The 24,596-nt window shown below is 41.8% G+C and overlaps 1 long non-coding RNA gene across 1 annotated transcript in view; it reads right to left on the bottom strand.

Moving 5' to 3' along the window:
* Window positions 1–5,793: 5,793 nt before the first annotated feature.
* Window positions 5,794–24,596, bottom strand: part of LOC107318798 — a 41,737-nt gene continuing 22,934 nt past the window's right edge. Inside the window, exons 10-12 of the long non-coding RNA XR_004308566.1 lie at window positions 21,209–21,409; window positions 18,290–18,579; window positions 5,794–12,604 (exon numbers count right to left, since the gene is read on the bottom strand). This is a non-coding gene — a long non-coding RNA (uncharacterized LOC107318798). The remainder of the gene's footprint in view (window positions 12,605–18,289; window positions 18,580–21,208; window positions 21,410–24,596) is intronic.

Genomic DNA, 24,596 nt, shown 5'->3' with positions numbered 1-24,596 from the left:
CTGGTGTCACTTGTGGGCTCTCTGCCAAGACACAGAAAATCCAAGCAGCAGCTTGAAAGTGGCATCCAGGCCATTAAAGTATTTTGTGCAATGCACCAAAACACCACCAGGCTTAACTCATTCACAAGCGGGGCAAAAAAATGTACAGGCTAGGTATGAAATGGAAGGCCAGTTCCTTCCTAGGAATAACTTGGGAAATTAAACGTGGAGAGTTGTTTATTTATGTGGAAATTATGAATTATCAAAATTTTATGTAAAGAGTTATTCAAAGGTATATTTAATTGACATAATTGATAGTATTATGAGCCATTTTCTTAATGAAGAAGGATGTCCATGGATATGAGGGATCTCCATGACTCAGTGAAGTCTGCGTAATTACTTATTAGTATTTTCCTCTGTGCTGATACAATAGGAGTCCTCCTGTATTCCAAAGTGAGGAATAATGTACTGATTTTAATGAATCTGAATCTTTTCTTAGGGCTGGTTTTATTATGCTGCAGTTGTTTGAACTGCAGGGTTTTGTTTGTTTTTGTTTGTTCTTTTAAACCACACAGTATATGGCATTATATGCAGACAAAGTCAAAAGCTGCATTTCAAGATTAATGCAGAGATTCCTGGGGTCCTTTGTCAGCTTGCCAGGCTCTTGTTCCCATTCTGACTTAATTTTTTTCAATAATTTCCTTTTATGTTAATAAAGGCTTCTTGTGGCTGTAAGAGTTGAAGTTGTCTGACTCCATAGACGGCCCGGTTCTTATGTAGATACTATTTAGATTATTTAGAAATCCTGCTGGCTGCCAGATGGAGCTCTTTTGGTTTTTATGTTAAATAGTTAGGAAGCTAAATAGCTTGATTTTTCTCTTCTCCCTCCCTTTGTCCTTCCTTTCCTCCCCCAACAACAACAACAAAATTATAAGTACTTCCAAAGTAATAACTAGCAATCTGCTTAACATTACTTTTAAAATCAAATTAGCTTAGGATGAATGACTGCAGGTATCTCCAAGCAGTTTTTGGTGGGTTTGACTTACTTTGTAGTATTTTAAATGCCAGTTTTCTTTTGAGTTTGTTTGAGCAGCAGGGCTCTACTGAAGCCTAAGGACAGAGAATCCTGAAAAGCGCAGAATGCGGCTCTGAATGCTGCGGTAGCATTTCTTATAGGTTCTGAACTTCAGATGGAAACCCCAAGACAGACTACAGTCATGTTAGGATTTCTGGAAATAACTTGAGGGGTGTGGTTCAGTGGTATGCTGGGCTGCTGTGAGCAGCTTGGAGCCCTGAATTTGTTCAGTCAGCCTTTGGTGTGAGCGGCTGTGGGAGCTCTTGTGTCTCTCACCTCTTTGCTCTGAACCTTTCCATGAGGCAGTGAGGAGGAGGAGAGGCTTGACGTCGAGCGTCACCATTGCCACAGATTGCTTTGAGGCTCTCAGTGAATTGTACCATTACCGCTGGGAGCACTTAGGGGTATGAGACTGAACTCATAACAGGGTAGTTTAGAGCTGCTTTTATTCCTCAGCCATTTAGGATGCTTTACTCTCCAGTCTATTCAGTCAGTTGAGTTCGTCAGGTCTTGGAGCACAGGGCTGGTCTGGTTGGTCTTTGCCTGGACTTCAGGAGCTGTGTCACTTCCTTTGGATGAAACTCAGGTGCACCACTAGGAGTGCTTGAAAAAGCAGTGTCTGTTGTGCACTGCAACTGTGGCACTGATGGGACCTTCTTTCACTTGGTCTATACAAATTGCTCCTCCATCTCTCTTAGAAAGTGCCTAGGAAACTCTGGGCATCAACGTTCTGTTGATTATATTTGTGCTGTCATTAACTGCTGGACAGGGTCAAAACAGTAATTTTGGCCTCCAGAGTTACATTTTTAAAGCACAGAGTGAAAAACAGTGCAATTTTCTGGTCACTTTTTTCAGTATGTATTGCTTCAGTCTGGTTCACATTAAATATAGGAAGTCTCCTGAGTTGGAAGGCATGCTGCTCAGGTGTGCTTTGGCCCCTGTTTGCATTCTAAATGGGCGCCCTATAGGAAAAAAAGTAAAGAGAAGCCAGGGAGGTCTGTATGTGCAGTGTGACAAATTATTATAGGCCCTCTGGCCCTTCTGGATTGCCATGCAGTTAATGTGATGGTCTTATTTAAATGCTTCAAATTTAATCTGTGTTTAAAAATTTACTCTCTGTTTAAAAATTTACTATGGAATCAATCCGTTCTGGCAATGTTAGATCCATAATTTAAAAACTTTTCCCCCTTTTATTACCTTGAAGTAGCCATTAGTCGGAAACTTTTCAATCTCTGGTTCTGGCTTAAAAAAATAAATAGGAAATTGAACCTTATATTTCAGTTTAGATGTTTTTGAAAGTTTCAAGTCAATTGGTTGGCCTGTTGTTGAATTATGGAACATGGAAAAATAGTGGGTGTATTCTTTCTCATGCTGAACTAAGCTATTGTTTCTCATCTCATAATTAAAAGCTTGCTTCTTGAGAAGCTGAGATTGGTCCTCGGCACTGCGAGAATCTATGAGCAAATGTAGCTGTTTAAAATGCTCTTAGTACTGAGTTTAGGCAGTAACTCATTCAGAAACCATCGTCTTGTCCTGTGACTGTCATAATAGAGAAGATTGTCTCAACAGCCTGTAAGTGGAGTTGGTAGCGTTGGAGCAGCTGAGGTGAGTGGCAGAAGCTGCAGAGATGCATCTTTGGAAGTTCAGATAGTGCTGCTGGTGAAAGCTCTGCACGGTGTAGGGCTCACAAAGAGTTGCAGTGAAATTCAAGTCTGAAAATCGTTACGAGAGAAAGAGAGTTGTCTCAAAGTGAGGGCTGTACCTCCTGCTTAAAACAAGGGGGGAAAAGCCCAACTTAAAATATTTGGTCAGGACTGTAAGGGTATATAAAGGCTGAACTCCCAGTGAATGTAATGGGACTTCTATGCCTGGATGTTTTGTGGGTCTGGTTGGTTGTGATGAAGCGTGACTGCATACCTTTGTAAAATTAATCATAGAATGTTTTGGTAGAGTTTTAGTTGTACTCTCTAAAGTTAGAAGTTTTCAGTTGAAATAGGACAGTGCGCTGTCATTCTGTTCCTACCATCTTGACCTCCCAGTGGGGGTTACCAGCTCTTGTGATCCCTGCATACGCCCTAGCTGGAGGACAGCCAGGGGCCCGGCTCTACCTCATTTGCTCTTATGGTTGCCAGATGCCAGCATCTCGCATCTTTCCTTCCCATCAGAATCACAGATTTCACCTCCCTCCCTCCACCCTCTGCTCCTGGTACAACACCCAGATGTGGAACAGAGATCCCTTTGTGCTGTGTGCATGCTATCCTCATACAGGCCGTGTACTTAAAGATAGTTTGTGCCAATTGAGGTTCAGCTCGCATTACAAATATACCTGCTCTTGCTATTTCTATATGCAACTTCCAGCTACCTCAATACCACATCCATCCTTTCAAAATACATCTTGAAGAGCTGTCTGTAATCCATATTCCTGGGAACTGCGTTTCACACACAGTTTGTCAGAGAGCTTTGACCCTATTCAGAAGAAAGGGAATTCTGACCTCAGGTATTTATGGGGTGTTCTTTAGTTGGGGTGGTGCTGAGTTAGCTGGAAAATGTGAGATGTAGGTTAGTGGCTAGCAAAGTTCTTGCAGCTCAACAGAGTAGCACCTTGGCTTCGTGTGGTGTTTCCTGGCTCTCTTTGAATTAACTCTGCTGTTCTGTTAATGTTGTGCATTCAGTTAATCGGCAGCGTGAGTTCAGTGAGAGAGAGGCAGCATCTGGATTTGCACTGCACTGTAAAACTGTATTTCTGAATCTTTTATAAGTGGGCCTTGAGCCTCCCTTTAAATCTTGCACATTAATGGTGAACTTTACCTCAAGCTTAGCTTGTATTACCACAGATTTCTAATCTTTGATTCTAAATTGCCTGATGTTTTTGTTCTCCAACTGAAAAACAAACAAAACCCTGCTTGGTGGATTTGTCCAATTCTCTCCCTATCTGCCTCATATGGACAGTTTCCATATAATAATGTGAAAATCACTTCCCGAGAAAAACTATTTTCATCCCACATTTCAAAGTCACATTCTGTGGCTAAAAACACACTCCTCATTTGGGTAGACCAGAGGAAAAGTCATTTTAGACTAAAGCCTTTTTGTCTTGGTACATAGGTAAAATGGCAAATGTTCTTTGGTTCTCTTTCATGATGGCTTGTACTGTACTACATACAAATCCCTATTTCCATCAATATTGCTATTTTGGACACTTGAGCTGATTACAGCCTCAGCACTTTGCAGTCTTTTGCATTTGAAAAAATAAATTGTTGAATGATTCTGTTGGCATTGCATCCTATATTAATTTCAGTTTTAAGACAAGAAAGCTCAAATCAGAATTGTGTGCCAATTCTTTATGAGGTCCCTCTCATTTGGCAGAGGAACTGCTTTAATTACATCTTGTTTTCTGTGCTTTGTCACTGTAAAGGAGAAAACACATTGCACTCGCAAGGGGATGAAATAATGTACTCACATCTTTGAAGCTTTTGCTGTGTTCTTTTCCCTTTTCCTTTGAGTCTCCCCGGGATGAGAAATGCGCTCCACAAATGTAGAATGGTGCTCAGAAGGTGATGTAAAACAGCCTTTAAAAGTTCCGAATTCTATCTGATAGAAACACGATAAAAAAATCAACAACTGCATTGGCCACAATTCCACATGTTTGGTTTTGGTTTTTGTTACGTTAACCTGATATTACTGTTAGATATTTCCTCTCCTATAGATGATTTTATAAGATGGAGTAGTCTCACCATACGTAAGATGTAGTTTGGGATCCTTCTTAGGGCTGTGATCTGTGAGGTGTTGCATGTTCTTCCCTGCGAAGCTGTACTTTGCTGGAGTTCCTATGAATCGCTGATATCCAGGGAATATCAGTCCTGGCCATGAAATAAAGCACAAATAATGTTTAGTGCACATCTGCAGGAAAATCCTTTAAGTTGTACAACTCTCAATAGCTGCCTGAGCTTGTTCCACTTCCCTTCTCTGTTTTGCTTTCAGAAGTGGTCTGGAAAACAATCAATATCCCTTTTGTTCATTAGATGCTGTGTAGTTAATTTATTGCACTTTGAAATACCTCTTTTTTTTTGCACTGACAGTTGATTTGCATTGACATCCTACGGTTTTATTTTAGAAAACCCCTCAGCTGAAGTGCTTCGGTTGTATCGACTGCATATGAATTCTGCCTCAGAACTAAAGAGAACTAAAGAATCCCGGCTAATGACTGAGTGAAATGATACTGAGTTCATTTCTAAGCAGAAAAGCCAAAGCTCTGCCTAAGTTGGTTTGATGACAAATTCAACCTAGTAATTTTAGAGGCTTTTTGTATTTGTAGTAGCGTGTCTGAGGATTCTTGCAAAGCCTCAAGCACAGTTTTTAAACTGTTTATCACTATTCTAGAGAGCACGGAGTTGTCTCCTCCAGACCAGGTTAAGAGGGAATTAAAGCCTTCTAGAGTGTACTTAGGAAGAGAGATGCTGATCAGATGTAGTTTGCAGGGCGAGTTCTACTTCTGCCTGCAGGAAGGAAACTGGGATGTGCAGGTTTAGCATGTTGCACTCAGGGCGTTTGTTGTAATGTTACTTTAGAACCTCTATACTTCTGACTGTGATATCTGAGGTTCTTCAAAGAAATCCACCTTACGTTTCTATACGTTACCATTCACATTTATTTTTGTGGGTGATTTCACCAATTTATCTGTTTTTCTGTTTCTCCTCAAATGCTTCTAGTGCTTTTTTTTTTTTTCTTTTTTTTTTTTTTTCCCATCTGAAGACTGTGGCTTGACTTCTCTACAAGACGGTATTTCTTGCCTTCAAAGAGCAGCAGGTGCTGTTGGGAAGACAGTTAATCACAAAGCAGGGGCAATGGATAGGCAGCAAATTACGCAGCAAAATACGCTTAAATAGTAACTACTTATGGAATGACAGAATTAGCAGCCAAATGAGAACTGCTTAGAGGCAGGAACCTACACAGGGGTATATTTGAGGGTAAGATTAATCCTTTTCATCGTGCCTTGTCAGCGATTCGGAGTCTCTGCATGTTGAGACTAAGGAATCCTGTAGATATTTGTTTGGTCAAAAAGTATAAGTCAGTTCTCAAGGAAGGAGAAGGCCTTTCTAGAGTTAGCTTGGATTTAGCTGATGCAGAGGGAGATGCAGCTCTCAGGCCATAAGGGGATTTGCAGAGCAGTGTACTGTGAGTCTCAGTACCTGTTAAGGGCCTTGTCTAGCTCATGCAGCAAATCTATTCCTTCAGCAGAATGAAACCTTTTTTTTTTTACCCCTAGGCTCTTACATATCATCACCTTTCCATATATAAAAGGCTGTGGGCGTTCTAGAATCAGAGATAAAAATAATGCATTTCTTTCCCATGCTGCCTTGGTTCTGAGCATGGTGCTGTGTAATGCTGTCTACTTTGCTTTTATCTTGCATCATCAGACTAGGAGCTATTCCTCACCTCTGTTATTTCTATTTCTCCTATAATGCTTCCAAAAATCTCTCTTACTGAGTTACAAGACCAGCTGGAACTGCAGCATCACTCCATTTTAAGCTCTGAATTGTGTTAGCCATTACATTGGTTCCACATGCTGCTTGGGTGGAGACATCAGCTGAAATTCCCAGCACAGTCAGTCAGGCCAGGAATTGCTGTGCTGTGTAAGCGGTGGTGACTTTCTAATTCTTGATTACATTATGCTAGAAAAGAGGATTGTTCCCAGAGCAATTTACCAAGAGAGGAAAAATGGAAATAGAGTTCAAGGATGACCTTCCACCTCAGTGATCTATTTGGCTGGTGTGTGCTATTGCTCAGCTTCTCTGTCATGGGTTTCGCAGTAGTCCAGTGCTTTGTCATCGCTACTAAGTGGAAAACTCCTGAGCTCACTAAACAGTTTGTGGGGCTCGGGTAATGGGATGGATTTGGGAATGCAATTGCAGAACGAAGTATTCTTGAACATTACCTGGAAGAAACCGTGAGCAGACATTGAGTGTGTTGAGTCTGAAATCTCGTTCAACCTAAGCCTGACATCCTGAGATAGATGGAGAAAAGGAGGGAGGAAAAAGGGAATTACTTTGCAGCAGTCCGGCATGGGAGCAGGAAAAGTGTTGTTGAGATTGTCTCCAAGGGAGGCAGTGCTGTAATCCTGTTTCGTTTTCGTACACAGAACTTGAAAAGATTTTTCCTAGAAATGTGTAATGGGACTGTCAGAAAACAGACCACTCCCCTTCCCAGTAGTTTCCTGTTGAAGTCATTTAAGGCCTCTCTCAGCTTTCATCTGTGTAGGCACTGAGAACTTGTGGGCCAAGTTTTTTTCTTTCTTTTTTTTTTTCCTTAACGGAATACAAGCAAAAATGAAGAAGTGTTTAAAAAAAACCCACAAAAACATTAGGGAAGAAAACAGAGTTTTTCGGCAAGTGAATCTGGCTCAGCACTTCATCAGTTTCTCGTTTCCTTTCTGTTCCTGTCAGTCCCAGTGAAGTGGATGTAGGTGTTATTCTCGTTTCAGGTATTGCTGAAAGCACGTATGTGAGCTGCCCAAAGGGGCGGGAAGAGAAGTTGTTCCTCACTTCACTTCTGGGACTGCCCATTCAGGGCTTTACTCAGGAGGTGACTTGGAAAGGCTCACGAATTCCAGTTACTGTGCACTCAGACCTGATGATCACAGAAGACTGAACATATAAAATCTGCTCTGCAGGCAACAGCCCCAGCTCAGTAGCTGTTTAAAAAAGAAAAAAAATCCCTTTGTAGAGCTGGCAGATAGCCTGCATTCACAGAGATGGGAATTTTTGTTGGTATATATGCCATGTTGAACACAAACGATGAAGGCGATGTGCTTCTAAAAGAAGCCATTACTGTCCTGAATAAATGGATGCTACTCAGCATGCATTTTGCTGTTGGATGGAATTCAAGCCTCCCATTCTGAAACGGATAGCTTTTTTGGATTGCGTTCACTTGTCTCTCAGACAAATCTGTGGAGTAGATTTGTTCCTCAGATGAATGATGCGCGACTCATCTGGTTTCTTTCAAACCAAACTGCCTGGCAAAGGAATGATAAATGCTTTTCTTTTTTTTCCCCTCTTTCTCCTTCTGTCTAGAAGACCGTGCTGCACTGCAAAAGACAAACTTAATTCTCAAGGCAGATGAACTACTACATTCGGAGGTGTTACATGTTTGTAATGGTAGGGCAGTGCTGTAGGCACCTCATCAGACTGACGTACGCCGTGATAATACCAAGCCTCTGTCACGTTCCACAGATCAGCCCTTCTGTAGGGCTTTAATTGGAAGCTGTCCTTGAAGCCTCAGAGAAACCCTCAATAGGGAGTGATTTTTCCTGTTTTCTTTTGCCATTGTTCTTTGGGGATCGTGATGTATATCACATACAAGTCTCTCAGCCTTGAAGCATGAAGAGCTTATAGGAGTTTGCAGGCGATTATGAATTACATATGCATTTCAGAAAAGCAAATGCTGGTCTTTAAGTAGACCTCCAGCATGCTTGAATGCAATCCACTGTATTTACATCACATTTAAAGTATGTATTTGCATTTGCTATGAAACTGTGCATACCTATGTGTAATTTTATGCAGTTTCCTTGATCCAGTGGATAGGGAAGCTTGGTGAGATGAGTATGTCCTACAGAAAAAGAAAACTTCACAACTGCTTTGAATTAAATTTCCCATCAGAACCCTGGAGCAAACTTTGGGCTGATGAACAAACTGACGTACTCGGAGAATATTCAACTTTGCTCTGAGCATCTAATCCCTAACACTGCAATGCCTGCAGGCTCTGAGCATTACCTGGCCCCATCACGTCCCTGTGTTCCAGCTGCCCCTGTGCTGAGACCACATGCTTGAAGCCAGGCAGCCGAGATGTCCTGCAGCCTTTGAGACAGAGCCTGATGTGGGGTGATGCAAGGAGACCCGGCACTATTGGACAATCTGCATTGGCAACCTGAGCAGGAGAAGTTGGATCCAGAACCTGCTTCTGGGAGTGGCCATCTCAGGCACATTTTAACTGTGTGTCCAGTACTACAGCTATGTGCCTGTTTGTGTTGAAGGATTCGCCAGTCTTTAAGGCTTTAGGATCCAGAACCCTGCCTGTTTGCTAAGGTATTTTCATTGTCTGGTTATTCGCATGCATCTTGTTGCTCAACTACAGTGTGGACAAAAGATCTTGTCATACAGAAAACAAGATTTGAACTGCATCCAAAGAGCATGGAGTCGGTGCAGCTGTGTGATGGGGAGTAGCTGGAACATGCTTTCAAAGACTTGAAACTATTAAGCACATATTCAAGGAAATGACATCTGAAATGCTTTTATTTCTGGTAGTAACTGATGATTTTCTCCAAGTACAGCTTTGATTACTAATATAACCTCTTGTATCAGAATTCTAAGACTAGCAGACCCTAATTTCATGAGTTGCAGATGGTAATGAGAGATACTCCATCTGCTTTATTGTAATACGTACATACACCAGTATATGTTAATAATAAGGCAGCCTCATTCTGAATGCATTCTGCTAAAATCGCTGTGCTGTTTGGCCTGTTATGTAAAGGATGGCACGAGTGACTGGCAGTGACGTAATGACCTGTCACCATACAGTCTTAAGGCAGAATCATTTTGATACAGAATCCTTTTCTATGTGTCAGCACCTCTAAGACTCAACAGCACCCAGGAACAGGCTGAGTATCCACAGCATGTAATGTACAGAGGTGGCAAAAACTTATGGAAGCAGCATAAGCCTTCCTTCGATCAACAAAAGAGAGTTGCTGGCAGAAGGTGATAACGGTGTTAGTGGTTGTTTGAATTAGGGAAGGATTGGATGTGTTCGGTGAGGGGGGTTTTGTTTGTTTAGGTTTTCCCTCCTGGGAGTAGTTTAGTATTTCAAGCACGTTTGGGAACTCTTTTTTTTTCCCCCAGTAGGCTAAGATGTGAGCTGGATATCCTGTATGGACTTAATAGAATAAGCCTTAACAGTGCTTCAGAGCAAGGAGTTTCATGTCCTATAATACCAGTTTTGTTTCTGTATGGGCTCAGTATTGTTCACTGACTTTCCTTTCAGCTTAAAATACACATGAAGATGCCTGTTTCAGCCTGATGGGGCTGACAAAATACTAAAAATAGACAAAACCATAGAATAAAATGCAGCTGAAACCAGTTCTGTGCAGGGAGTCCCTCTGTGTGCTATATCCAAAGGAACAGCTGGAATCCGCTACTGACAACTCTCCTATAAGTGTGGGTTTTTTTTTCTGTCTGACTGTATGCTTCGTTGTGTGCCCTGTCCAGCAAAATGGAGAGCTGAGGCTTTTCTCTTTTTCATTCTTTGACTGCAGAAAGGTTATTTACGGCAGCATTGTCTGAATCATTTTGTCACTAGCTGGTTCAAAAGCGTAAGCTCTGTTTAAAACTTGCTCCCAGGACAGCACCCACAAAGGGACTTACTTACATAAATCACCATTCAGAGATGGTGAAACATAAAAACACATCGCTGTGAAAGGAAAGGCTAAGATCCCCAAAATAATTGGCAAGGGCAATGGAAATTATTGGAAGAATGGATGGGAGCAGCTACAATTGTTGCCAAAATCATTATGGTCATCAAGCTGAAGAATGAGCCTGGCAGCAGCCTTAAGGCCACATGGCCAAATAATACAACTTATCAGTAATCCATCCATTTGTCTGATTAGAATCTCACCCACCCACCAACTCAGGTAGGGACTAGAGAAGGGCTCCTGACATGAGAGCCACTGAGTTCCTGCAGGTCTCAGAAAGAACCAGCCATGGACAAGGCCACAGGTTTGATGCAGCCCTGTGCACAAATGCCGCATCAAGATGTTAAAACAGACTGGTTTTGAACACTGCAGATCTGTACTCCATGTGGCTGGGCTGAGATGCTGTCAGTATGGACACGTGTGTGTCAGCAATTAAGGAGCCTCTGAGAGTTTATGTACAGACTCATGTAGCTCACCTTGCAACATAACTTTCCCCAGCAGAACATGCCTGCTGTAATATGGAAGGGAGTTTCACACTACATATGCTAAGCACTCTTATCTCTCAAGTGGTCTGAAAAACTTAACTAGATTAAACTAAGAGGAATAAGGCCTATTCTTGTCTCTAGCTTGAATTTTGCCATAATATTGTTATCCTCTTCACAACACATCAGTCCTCTTCAAGAGGCAACTTCCTCCAAAGAACATCAGCTTATTTTTTTAGAGCAAGCTATCTAACATCTAGCTCACCTAGCAAGGTAGAACCCATAAACATTGGCAGCAAACCCCACCATCTTTATATGTAGCCTTCTCTTTAATGTTAGTATCTCACTATTATTTCTTATTCTCTCTGACAAACATCCTGATAAGCAATGGCAAAGACTTGGCGCAGTAACAATAAACACAGAAACTATCCTGGATGTCCTTTAGTAAGACGTCAGCACTATGAAGTGAGGTATGTGTCAGCAGTATTAGCAAAATAAATGTGCCAGGGACTGGTTCTCCTTTCCTCTTATGTTTAAGTAATCCTTGAAAAGACAAACAAAGCTCCCCTTCGGAATGGAACTGAAATGCAATGCAGAATGATTCACACCAAATAAATAAATGCTTTTCAGTTGCAATCATTCCCTATTGAGTTGAAGTGGTATAATGCTGTTTCAATCTCATCACTTCCAGAAAGCATGAACAAACAAAAGAGGTGATTTTAACATTAGGAGGAAGAAATGGCAGCTCATGCAGAGCATCCAGCCAAAGTATCACGAATAATTTTATGATGACAAAGCTGAAATCTATGCCAGTTTACAACTTCCTCTACAATTAATTTCATTTCTCTACTTCATTCCCCCCAAAAGTGACCCTGAATAATAACTCCCATGCATTTCATCTATTTGCAGTTTCCATGCGATTTGCCACCTAATAACACTGGTAAGGTTATTCCAGTTTCATTTGATTTCCATCAGGACTCCCACCCACCTTCATGGGAGCATTCAACTCTTACTCCTGTCTGCAACACCAATCCACCTTAAAGAGTATCTGTGAACACATACGACTAAATTCTTAGTGGTCATTTTAGCACAGATGCCTGTGTAGGAATGCTGCCCACCTAATGCCAACACACAACTGCTGTCTGACAATCTGACAGCTACGTAGCAACACTAAATAGTCATTCATCTACTTAGCCGAGAGCAAAAACTGAAGCAATAGGAACATACAACACATGAATCAGCATTTGTTAGCAGAATGTTCACGTTGTGATGTACAGAAATCCTACTGACTGCAAATATTCTTGACTTTGATCATGCTTAAATCTGCTAAGGTCATATATTAAGAAGAGAGCTATTGGATAGCAACAGATGCTCGCTACTGGTCCATGGCAAGATTTCAAATGGTATACATTCTAAGTATGTACTTTCAGTAAGTTTTGAGATAAGAAATCATACCGATGGTAGAAAAATGTCCTTAGGTGACACCAAGAATGAAGGAGATTCGCTTTTGATGGGCCAAAGGCTGACGGCCATTCTTGCCCTTGCAGGTGCGCTCTCACAAGGCTGGGAAAGTCTTTATTTTTGGGGGTTTCCATGGTAATGTTGGCAGTCCTAAATGGAAACAAAAATATTTAAAAGGATATGTTAAAAAAAATGGGATTCAAACATGACTGAGGTTTGTGTTTTTCTAAGGGTAGAAAGCAGAAATATTGTTGTACATGGGTTTTAAAATTCCATCTAAATTAAATCCAAAGAGAAATTCAGGCACATTGTTACAAACTGTTGTGGGTTTGGCATCATCAAAACACTTTACCAAAAGCCTTTCAAGGGTCAGCAAGCACAGACTGACTCTTTTCATGCTTTGTTTCCTGAAATAGGTGGCTGTTTTCTATAACCTGAATTTCCATACAATCAAAACAATCATTGCAGTAAAATCGGCTGCTGCCAAAAATACGTAACACAAAATTCTAAGCAGGTTTCATATAATTTAGCAGTAGACTTTAAATGTTTTGAAGGCTTAACATCAGGTTGGAGAGCCCATGTGTGTCCTCTGGTGCCTTCAGGAAAGGAGGGCACTGGCCCTGCAATGCAGTATCTGCCGTCACAAGTCTCAAATAATTATATCATCATACAATGGCTTGGGTTGGAAGGGACCTTAAAGATCACCCAGCTCCAGCCCCCTCCCATGGGCTGGTTGCATCCACTAATCAGGCTGCCTAGGGCCCATCCAACCTGTCCTTGAGCACCTCCAGGGAAGGGGAACCCACAGCTCTCTGGGCAGCTGTGCCAGGGCCTCACCAAAGCTGAACACAGATGGGGCCTCACGAGGGCAGATCAGATGGGGACAATCCCCTCTCCCTGCCTCACTGCTACCTCCCTTTTTAGATAAAGAGTTCTGGAAGCCCCTGATGCTGTAACCAAGTACCAGGCACCAGCCTGTTTTGTTTCATGCTGAGGTGGACTGGGGACCTGGTGGCAGTGCTATTTATACACTGGCATTGGAAAACAGCACTTGAAAGTGCCTCTGTAATAAGGCCCTGCTTGAAAATAATCCTGGATCTGTGAAAACTTCCAAAAATTGCCTTCCTCGGGATAGAAGCCGGATATATATTTGTTGAATCAGGCTCTTAATTAGGTTGGATACAAAAGGTTTTTCCCCCTACGGTACTTCCTGGTCAGCAGCAGTGCCCCCTGCTTTCCTCTAACCCTGATGTGACATTCTGTGGGTATTATTTACTTTCACAGACACACCATAGCAATCAACAACTGATCCCCTTTCTTTCCCCCCCCCACCCTTCTAATTTATTAATTGTATTTTTCAGGCCACATTTCTTCCCATTTACTCGGGATGCTCTTTTCATTAAAACAAGTTCTCCAGCTGCCCCCAATCGTTTGCCCTTCCTGTCCATTCTTAGGCATGCCAAAACTGTTAGTGCACAACAGGAAACCAATAGCTTGTGCTATCGGGAGACATTTCCTTCACAGCACAAAACGTCTGAATAATAATTTCAAGCAAGGCTTCACCCATTTCCTGTAAAAGGAGGGAAGTTTGCCTATCCTAGTCCCTCAGAGCTCTTTGTTTCCATCCCTTCATGACGTAATGCTTTCTGCACAGGGAAGATGGATCGTTTTCCCTTAGCAGCACTAAATTCAATATCCCGTGTAAAGATTTGATACCAGTCTTCAGCAAAGAAACACGCAACGCATACAAATAATAATAATAAAAAAGATGTGCTATAGTTTATACTTGTGACAGCTCTTTTAAAGAAATAAATCAACTTTTTGGTGCCTGGAAATAAGCTGAAATGAAAGCATGAATGCTAAAGACAGCTTGTTTTATTAAATGTTTTAATGCAGTATTAGCACTGTCAACTACTGCACGCCCTCCAGCAGATGTGACAGCCTACCTGCATCAGATTGCCCCAGTTTGAATTGTCCACTATAAGGCTCTGGATTTTACAGGAATACTGTGGATAAAGTGTCTCAGGCACTGAGTCAGTACATCAATTACGCACATGCTTAACTTCATTGTTGGAGTTGGGAGAGACACTTAAAGGCCATCTGGTCCAACTGCCCTACACTGAACAGGGACACCCACAGCTGATCAGGTGCTCAAGGCTCCGTCTAGCCTGACCTGCAGTGTCTGGTGCCTATATGGCAAATAACATAAAAAACACTTAAATAAATGCTGAAGTGACTTTGTTAGGCATTATGCTACATCAAAGCCTTAATATAATGGCACTGCTTTTGAAATTGTTAAAAAGGGATGTGAGTTTTTTATCACCTGCTGCAGCAATCCAGAAAGCTTAAGAAGAAAATTTGTCAGAGTTTAAGTACCTTAAAAATAGCTATTGTCACAATTGTTATTGTAATGCAGCCTTAATTACATTATTTGTCCTCACACAAGCATAATAAATGTCTCTCTCCATTATTCCGAAGACAGTAAAACTTTCATTACATTTGTTTTTTCTGGGTGTTTGTCATGTGAAATGTTCAACCCAATACAAAGTCCTACATCTCTCTCAATCTAATTCCCTCGCTTCAATCAAGAGGCTGAGAACTTGTCATTTTCTTCCCTCCTCCTTCAACACACATCACGTGCACTCCCCTGTGTCTGCCTCCACAGCTGGGAAGCCACAGGTAGAAGGCACCTTCCTTCGCACAGGCTCCAGACACATCCGTGTGAGCTCAATAAACCATTTCAGCACCTTCCTCCTAGGAAAAGAGCACCAGCTTTGCATTTCAGTTTCTCTTGCTTGAAAGGCAGGAAGGTGTTTCCTTGCTGCAGGCAAGCAGGACCTTTGCATTTCATGGCTTTCAGAGCAATTTGTCACTTTGGGAACAAAACAACAGGGAGTCCTTACACTGGGAAGGTTTTATTCACTCCTATAACCTTCAGTCATCACTTTCCCCCTTAGTGCCTGTAAGATGTGGGACATCACCACTCTCTGTTTGTTTCACAGGCCCTGTATGGGTATTGATCCAATTCACTTGGGGCTGAGGGCAATGTTCCCCCCCCCCCCCCATGTCTTTCACAGATCATAAAACTGCTTTCTAAAGAAAAATAATAATTAAAGTCTGCAAAATATAATTCCTTTTCTTTTTCTTATGTTATGACCTTAAATGGGGCCATCTTGTTGAAAACCTTCTTTTTATTGCCATTTGTGTGTGACTAGGTTACATCAAATTAACAAGATCCCAGTGTCAATAGCTCATTCAGTGGTTAGTAAGGTGAACCAGTTCTGGCCAGCTGTCCACAAAGCAGAATACCAGGTGAGCTGGGGGGTGCTCTGAAGAAAACTGCAAACATCTGATACCCAAAGAACCCAGCTACGAGGAGGGTGAACATTCTGAATACATCCACTTGTGCCTAATGGCAGGAAAAGCTAATGGTAGCATTACCCTTTTGGCTGTTTCCAGCGTGCAAACCAATATCTACAAAGTGCTTTGGAAAGGTCTGTGGGGTAACACTATGGACTGACAAGAATTGATATCTAAGTCCTCTTCTTCCCATTATTAACCTCTAATACTGTGTATACTTCAGCAAACTTCACTAAATGGATTACAGAAGTCTGTCCATCTGTCACAGCACACAAGTAAATAACACTTAGGCTGAACTCTCTTCTTGTTCAACAGAGGTTTTGAAAAATTAAGAGACTCGATGAAGGTCAGACTGGAATCAGTGAGAAGGAGGAGGCTGGCAAAGCAGTCTGACAGCCATTACAGAGGCTGTAACTGAGTGCTAGCTCCTGTAATAGAACACACAGTGCCAGGGTGCAGATGGCATTTGCTTTCTCTACTATTCATACCCAGATTGGCAGAGAAGGTCGGGTGTCCTCTGCAGCAGCAGTGATGACATGGCTAATGGGGAAGGGGGGGGACGTGGTACAGACGCTGCCCTAACAGAACAATGTCAGTAGTCAGGAATGATCAGATGTCCCCACTAAGCTCACAGAGCTCCCACTAAAGGAGCTAACAGCTGACATTTTTAACACTGGAATTTTCAGACAAGTCAGATCATAATTTGATCAGAATCATGACATAAACAGCGTATCATATGTAACTCCTGCCTTAGAGTCCTGCTAGGCAACAAAGCAGCCTCAGAAATGAGATACCTGTATAATCTATGTCCCTTAAGTAGGTTAAATCCCTCTAACACCTTTCATGCCAGCATTTATTCTGCATTGGTGCTCAGGCTCTCATTATGTTTGACATTTTATCTCCGTTATTGAATTGTCTTTTCCTTGTTTTGCTCATTCACAGTGTATACTGGCCAGCCTACAAAAACATAATTTGAGTGTTTTAAATGAGGCTGATATATTTTGACTGCGTCCTTGCTGACACAGAGGACTGTAATGCAGCCAGATGTTCATTGTTACTATATTAAATAAAGTAAAATTCCCTTGTGATATACTATATACTAACAAATGATGTAATGAAGCTCTAGCCATGTGAAAACTCTGTCATGATACCACCCAGCATCCCCATGAGCAGCCAAGAGGCCAAATCACTTGTCTGAGCAGCACCGTTAACACGTCACCCTTACAACCCAGAGCTGTAATTGCTTTAACCTGACACGCTGCTCATTTTCTGTCCTGCATGCTCCGGTATGTGTACACATTTCCTTCCTCTCTGCTGGAGAGAAGGTGTACAAAACAAAGCCAGTTTAACACATTTATCTGCTGCCTTCTTTCCCCCATATGCACCAGGATGGCAAAAGGGACAATGCAAATGGAACTGGGAGCAGTGTATGGCCTATGAGACCCCACTGCTCCTGGGAAGCAGAAGGGGAGGTAAGAGCAGGCACTACTTTTACCAAGGGAATTTTCAAGCAAGAGAAACCTAATTGAAAATAGGAAACCAGGTTTAATCCTTCAGAATGCACTGATGGTGCCCAGACCTTCAAAGGAAAACTCAGATACATGGGGTGCCTTCCAGCCAGTCACACGCTGTGTGGGGACATGGAGATAGAATCACATCACCTACATAAGCCATTGGTGGTGGAAATTGCGCACTGCAATACAGCTCTAGATGAATTTGTGGAAGGTTTACACAAAAACTGGCCTTTTGTGAGTTTACGCTTACATCAAATTTAAAACATTTATCTCTTGCCCTTTTCAGAGCCCATATAATGTAGCAGTTAACAGAAGGTTCATGCTGTCTGGAAATGGTGGAGAATAGGACTGAGGGCACCACAGTGACACAGCTGTACTATGTGCTGAGATAACTCACTTGGAGCCAGAACAGGTATCTCCACTAAGCAATGCAGACATACCCTGAGCACTGAGATGAGAAGAAGCTGTGATTCCACAAACACCAGTCCCACGCATGAGTCGTGTGGTTAAGGATTTCAGACAAGGAATAAACTCCAGCCTTGCTCTGCGGCAGTTTTGTCTAGGTGCTACGTGTTCTCTCCTAGAGGGTTCATTGCAAAAACATCAGTGGCCTTTCACTAGCAAGGAAGGGGAGGAGGAAGAGCACCATATGGCATTTCCCCAGTGGGTGCATACTACATGCCTTTCCCATGTTTACAGTTCTTGGCCATGGTCTGAGCCCAACTTCAGGCTAACCTTGAACCTTGCAAACTAAATACAATCCTGAGAGTGCAGCTGGAACAGGTGGGAGAGGCAGATAAAGAGCTCAGTTTCCAGAAACAAAAGAAAAAGAATTTCCCCCAAATCTGTGCTGTTAGACCTATCCTTGCTGCTCTGACAACATTTCATGTTGTGACTATTTTCATCACCCAAATAGCATGGTAGGATTCCCACACCTTAAGGACACAGACTGCTGACTCACCTGTCCTTGCTTCTGGCCACAGGGAACTGTGCTGCAGAAAAGCCATAATACAGAACTGCTCCTGCTCCAGAGTCTGCCTGGAGATGATAAATAACATTCCATTCCTGTGCCCTGGGTGGTGTCTGCTGCCAGCTCCCACAGAGCCATGCCTGTTCCTGAGCCCCATGGTGGAGCTGATGACCCAATTGCAGCACCTGGGGAACACTGTGTTAAAATTCCCACGGGCAGGTGTGACTGTGGAGCTACAGGCTGTGATCCAGAATCCAGGCCTTCATGGAGCTGTTTTATTTCTGCAAGATAATTAGTGGTATAAATGAATTGGCAAAAACCATTTTTTTTTGCATGAAAGTCCAATAGAAAACATCTTTAATTGTTCTCGTGGCCTCTGAGACTGTCTAATAATGAAATACGTGTTCTATGTAACCTCTATTTTTTAATTCCCTTAATTTTTGAACAAACAGAACTCCCCTCCCCATTCCCTCTGGAAGACTGATAGTATGTTATGAAGTATTTTGGCAGAAGACACCGCTTATTGTATTTATTGGCGACATAATAATACGTTTAAGTAAAAGGGGAAAAATGAAAGCTGTTAGAAAGAGGTCAAATTCCAGCCATTTCTTGGGAGTAAGGTTCAGTTTTGAAGTCGTTTTTCAAAAGAGGTTTTCCATTTGCAAAATCTAATGAGGTTAATTTGAGACTGAAGGAGCTAATCATCAGTTTGGTATTCTGGACACCACAGATTTATCGCTTCCCTCAGTGTGATAATATCATTTGTCATCTTTCTTCTGCTACCCCATCAACAGAATCATTTCTACTTCAGACAGTGGCTCTGACTTCCATGCTCCTGAAAGCCTGTGCTGTTCCATTGTCTTAACTCTGGAGAAAGCATTTCTGGGAGGATCACTGCCCTGATGTGAGCAGCTCTGGGTCTCAGCTGTTAGTGTAGGAGCACTGAGTGACCTTCTGCTGCTCACAGCCATGGGATTTTATTGTTCAGTTCTCCGGTATCGCATATAGAATAATCCCCAAGAGGTGCTGAGTTTGAGTATTTCCAAAATTTGCAGGCTTCACACTGTGGCTTTGAATATATATAAATTCTACAAGGCAGGAAAGGGGAAAATAATGACTTGCCTTTCACCTCTGTCACAGAATTATATTGCCATGTAAGAGCTGCTCACTGCTGTACTTGCAAGAGGCTCTTGGTTTCCTCTCATTTCCTGCTGTGCACCTCCCAAGCTCCTCTCCTGCCCTTCACAGCCAAAGCCCATTGTCAGAGCTTCCATGGAGTGAGAGCTGAGAGGGGCCGCAGCCCCATCGCAGATGTTTATTATTTGATTAATTAACTGTAGCTTGGCGTTAATCACTTGCACATTCAGACAGCGGAATCATACAGGAAGAGGACGATATAAAGGAAAATACCCACAGTGATGATTTCCATTTCAATGGGAGGAAAAAAAGAGGGAAAATTTCAGTCTGAAACCAGTGTGCTTTGTCCATGACTCAAACCTGCCAGTAATGCTGGTTTCCATCTTGCCACTAAAAGCCAACACGTACACAGTCATTAATCATGGTGAATACCCACCATGAGCAGTCCTCCTGCCCCCAGTGTATGTTCCTTATCACGAAGATCCTCCATGACACAGTTTTCCCCTTTCCATATTCCTGTTTCTGCCCACCTCACAGAGCACTCAAGAACCAGCCAGCATCCCCTTCCTCCCACCTCTTTTCAGATGTACATACAGAAGGATCTGCTTTGTTCTTGGGTATTTTGCTGTCTGGGCCACAGAGTATTGAGCTGCTGCTGCTTAAACTGTGAGAAAATAGCTAATGTAGTACAATGGCTATCTCCACCCTACAGCCTGTGGTTTTCCAAAACCACAAAACATGACAACACGGCACCCAACTTCCCTACTCTTATACACATAAACATATATCTTTGTTTGCATTACAGTATATTCACAATTAAATGGACAGTGAACAAATCTACTAAAGACAAGTTTTATGCAGAAGATGTTGGTATAGGCCCCTTTGGATGCAGCCTGCAGAACTCCAAGAACTCTGAGAGGAAAAGCATCAGAAAAGATCTCCGTTACACGGTTAACTGCACTTATGAAACTCCCTGACCAAGTAGCTCTGCACATTGGCTTGAAACTACAGCTGCAAGCTGTACAAAGGAAATGACGACAGGATATAAAGGACTGGGGAATATTCAGTATTTACTAAACAAAGATCTTCATTTGAGCGTGTGTCCAGTCATACCAAAAGTATTTGACAGAAACAGCTCCCTGAGCTTGGACAGGTCACAGAGTCATTGCTGTTATTCTGCTGTGCACATGCAAAAAAATCACTTCGCATTAATATACTTGCAATAGAAGATTCTTTTTTTCCCCCTTTTGAAAACTGCCATTTTAAGCTAGAAAGGCAAGCCAAAGGGCACTGGCAAATACGGGAACAAGACCTGAATCCCTGAAAACTCCACAATCATTCTGAGACATACATTTCACACCTTAGCTTTTCAAAGGAACTCTCTTGAGAAAAAACACTTTCAGGCTCAGGCCAAAACTCAGGTTAGAATCACACCAACTTGCTGGAAGGGATTTTACAACTTCATCTGACTTCTGGGGTAACCAGAGAGTAGATTGGGTAATCTTTAATGTTACCAGATCAGAGCTGTTCCTATAACACATTACGTTATGGCCTTTTCTTGGGATTTGAAGAAAAGGGCTGTTGTAAAACAATACTTTTTATGAACTGTGTTGTGGTGTATGCCAGACGACAGTGTACCAGCAGTACATCTCCAACCAGGCAGCACAAAGATTGGGGCTGCAAGGACAGGCTGCCACCTCTGAGGAGCCTTCAGTCTGAAGAATCAATAGAGGCAAAGGGCCAGAGATGGGTAAAAGTGATTCAATGACTTACCCAGCTTCAGAGCTAAAGTAGACTCCTCTGGAAGGGGGAGTGGTGGCTCCAGGCTGACAATGGACTTGTTTCTGTTTGCAGTTTCTCCTGCTCTCATTTTACAAGGGACTTCTGTCATCATGGCATTCTCTGAACTTTCCCATCCTTGATTTTTGCTCAGATGTGTCTCCACTTCTTTCTTCAGCTGCTGTTTGGAACAAACTGACAAACAAACATTTGCTGCTGGATCAGTGTAAAAAGAATTTGCTTGATTCCAAACCACGAACTAAAGAGACAAAAGAAAATAGTAGTGAGTCACATTTTATGTACATTTTCAATACCTTTTAAATGCAACCAGTCCTACTTTCATCTTCATAGGTCAACTAATATGAAACTCTGGAACAGATCTGTTCTCATGCAGGTAAAGCTCAGTCCCTCTCTAAGGCCCCAGTGTGCTCCATTTTTCTTGTACCCCTGTGCATAACATTGAGCCCAGAGCAGCTGCGAGCTACAAGGACACAGATGAGGAAGTTGTGTTATTTGTGCCTTTCAGGATTGCTAATTTTCTCGAGTTGACAGCCAAAGATTACGGGAAAATTTGTTGTAAGAGAATCTTGTTTTTCTTTTTTCAAGTAGCACCCATGCACAAATAGCAACACAAATAGCTGCACAGCACCCAGTTAGCTGTACAGGGACCCCAATCATTATTTGGATGTTAGCTTTGTATTTTATGATCTCATTTTTCCTTGTAAGTGTGGAAATATCAGAGTTTCACTCAGCCCTACCAGTTAGTTCCAAAGTCAGGGGAAATGAAATACAGTATTGAACAACACAACAACATGTCAGGAAAAAATAAATGGAATGGCTTTGTGGTGTCAGCTTGTGAAGAACTGAGATGAAATATTTTTTCCATGTGCTGAATGAGCCCAGACAAAATCTGTCTCGATGCTGGGCTCACTGCAACCTGCTTGTATCATTTTTGAGACATGAGAAATCTGCTTTATGGCAGGTACTCAACCATGCTATACACTCTGAAAAACACTCCCTTTTCTAAGAATAACAATTTTCACAGTTAGATAAGATAGAGCTGAAGATATTTGCTGGAGTCTTTTGGTACAGCCAAGCACATTGGCTGTGACTTTAGTCACTAGAAACCTTCCTTAAGCTCTGACTCTTCTTGAATCAGAACTCAATGAATAAACCCCAATAAAAGGAGAATTCATAAAACGGAGTGCTCGTTCCAGGTGACATCATATGTTGGAGAATGAGTTCTGGGTGATTGCGGGTTACTGGAAGTCTATGCTGGGTGGATCTAAATGTGATTTTTTTTTTCTTTCAGGCTGAGGATGCCTCCAGCTTCCACTGAGTTGATTTCAGGTGCATACATATTACTTAAGGCTTAGCATTTTAGCTCACAGAAATGTCGGGCCATTACTATTAGTTAAAACAAACAAGACCCTCTGAAGACTTTATGGTATTCCAAGGAGAACTCTCATCTATGAGTAAAAGGAATTTTTTCCCATCTCTGACCTACCCATGTTCCCTTGAACTTCATTCACTATCAAACCACTCTCAAACGGGAAAGGGCATTTTCTGCAAACATTACACACATTAACACCCCTAAAAATGCTTATTCCATGGTTACATTCCAAGCACTAGCAGGACACTTTATTCACTGCAGTAACTGAGGGCACTGCCTGTTCTCACTGTATCTCCCAGGCCACAGTCATGGGTGTCAGATGTGTTTTTGCTAACGGGACTGTGGAACTGGTGAGAAGAGAGCTTTCCCACCCTTCCCTTCTCCCAAGCATCCGTCAAGCCACAGTTTCAGAGTGGCCACACCCTGCTTGTTATTGTTGAAGTCCAATATTAAAGGTGGGTGCTTTTTATATTTTCCTTAGCCTTTCACCTTTATTTAAAGTAGAGTGCATTCAAGGGACATCTGTGTTACTGGCAATAACATCACGTGAGGGAGCTTTCTATAAATACCACCACTATTAAATAAACTGCTGGAGCACGGCATTCACTAGCATGATGAGTTCAGAGTTGTAGTATTTATTCTTGCCAGGACTGACTGTTAGGGAAGCATCCTTTTATTTTCATTTTGGAACAGCACTTCTAAAGTGCAAATGAAACTGAAAGGTGAGATTCTGAAGATGCTCTGCCAAACTTCCTAGGCGACACTGGCAGGATGGCCAACATCCAGAGGCAGTCAGTAACACCTGATGAGTTCACAGAAGTGTCATGATGGTTAAAACATTCATGTGAATAAAGTGCGTTAAGTTTCTCTGGCTGAATGAGTCACTACAATACAGAGATTATTTCGATTTGAGATGTTTGGCATGTGAAGGAGTAAGGTAAATATTAGATCGTGTTCTTCTGTTTTCACAACTGAAGAAATGTGAACTCCATAAAATGGAGTCCAGACTTGCAAAGAGCTACAGAAAATCCATCCAAGTATACATTTATAGCAGCTTTCTTTGAATAACGTAGACATACCCCAAATCAGTTCTAAATTGTCTTGGTCAGGGTTGGCCTAGGTCTAGTCAAAACTGTGATTTACTGAGGAAATTTAGTAAATTATCTTCCCAGGCTCCTCACTCTAAACTGTTATTCTTAAGAAAGATCTCTACGTAAACCCAGCTTGAATGCTCTGAAGAAACGACTACAGTGAAGACAATATAATTTAACCAAACAACATAATAAAAATGAGGTTTGTCTGGGAGAAACAGACACAAGAAAAAAGAGTATAAGACGATGTAGGAAGTGATAATAGACGTGATTTCACCAAGAGGGCCCAGAAGCAGCAAAGAGATTATGGAAGAAAACCTACAGAGTTGATTAGGATAATATATTGTTTTCCTATTCCAAAATATCCTGTGGAATTTAATAGACATGTTGAAAGAAATAAAGTGGTGGTTTGTTTTGTTCATGACATGAGGGAGTTTAAAGAGAGGTACACGAGCCACAGGTTGGCCAATATTAAGCACACAGGTTTCCCAAGTGTAATGCTTACAATCCAAATGATGTTTTCATGTAATGTTAGAAGTTCCTATCATTAATGACATTCCTTTAAGGGATAAACTGATTCATCTGAGAGGCATGAGTGTTTTGTCAAGAGATTTGTACAGACGCTGGAAACGCATATAACTCAGAGATGTCTGTTCAAAAAGGGGACCCATTATTCTTAGTCTATACTACAGAAGGAAAGCTATGTGACTTCTGAAGAACACATGGAATAAGGATATCTTTGTCTTATTGTCTTGAGCCTTTCAAATTAGGTCAAAAATACTCACCACTTTTCTCACTTGATTATTTGGAAAACCCATAACACATCTCTTAGAAAAAAATTACTTTAAAAAGCATAAGGAAGAGGAGTGAACAGAGAACAAAACAGGAAATCTTGTCA

The sequence above is a fragment of the Coturnix japonica genome, chromosome 10 (genome assembly GCF_001577835.2).
Source record: "Coturnix japonica isolate 7356 chromosome 10, Coturnix japonica 2.1, whole genome shotgun sequence".
Taxonomy (NCBI): domain Eukaryota; kingdom Metazoa; phylum Chordata; class Aves; order Galliformes; family Phasianidae; genus Coturnix; species Coturnix japonica.
The sequence above is the reverse complement of the archived record's forward strand: the minus strand, read 5'-3'. Positions and strand labels throughout refer to the sequence as shown.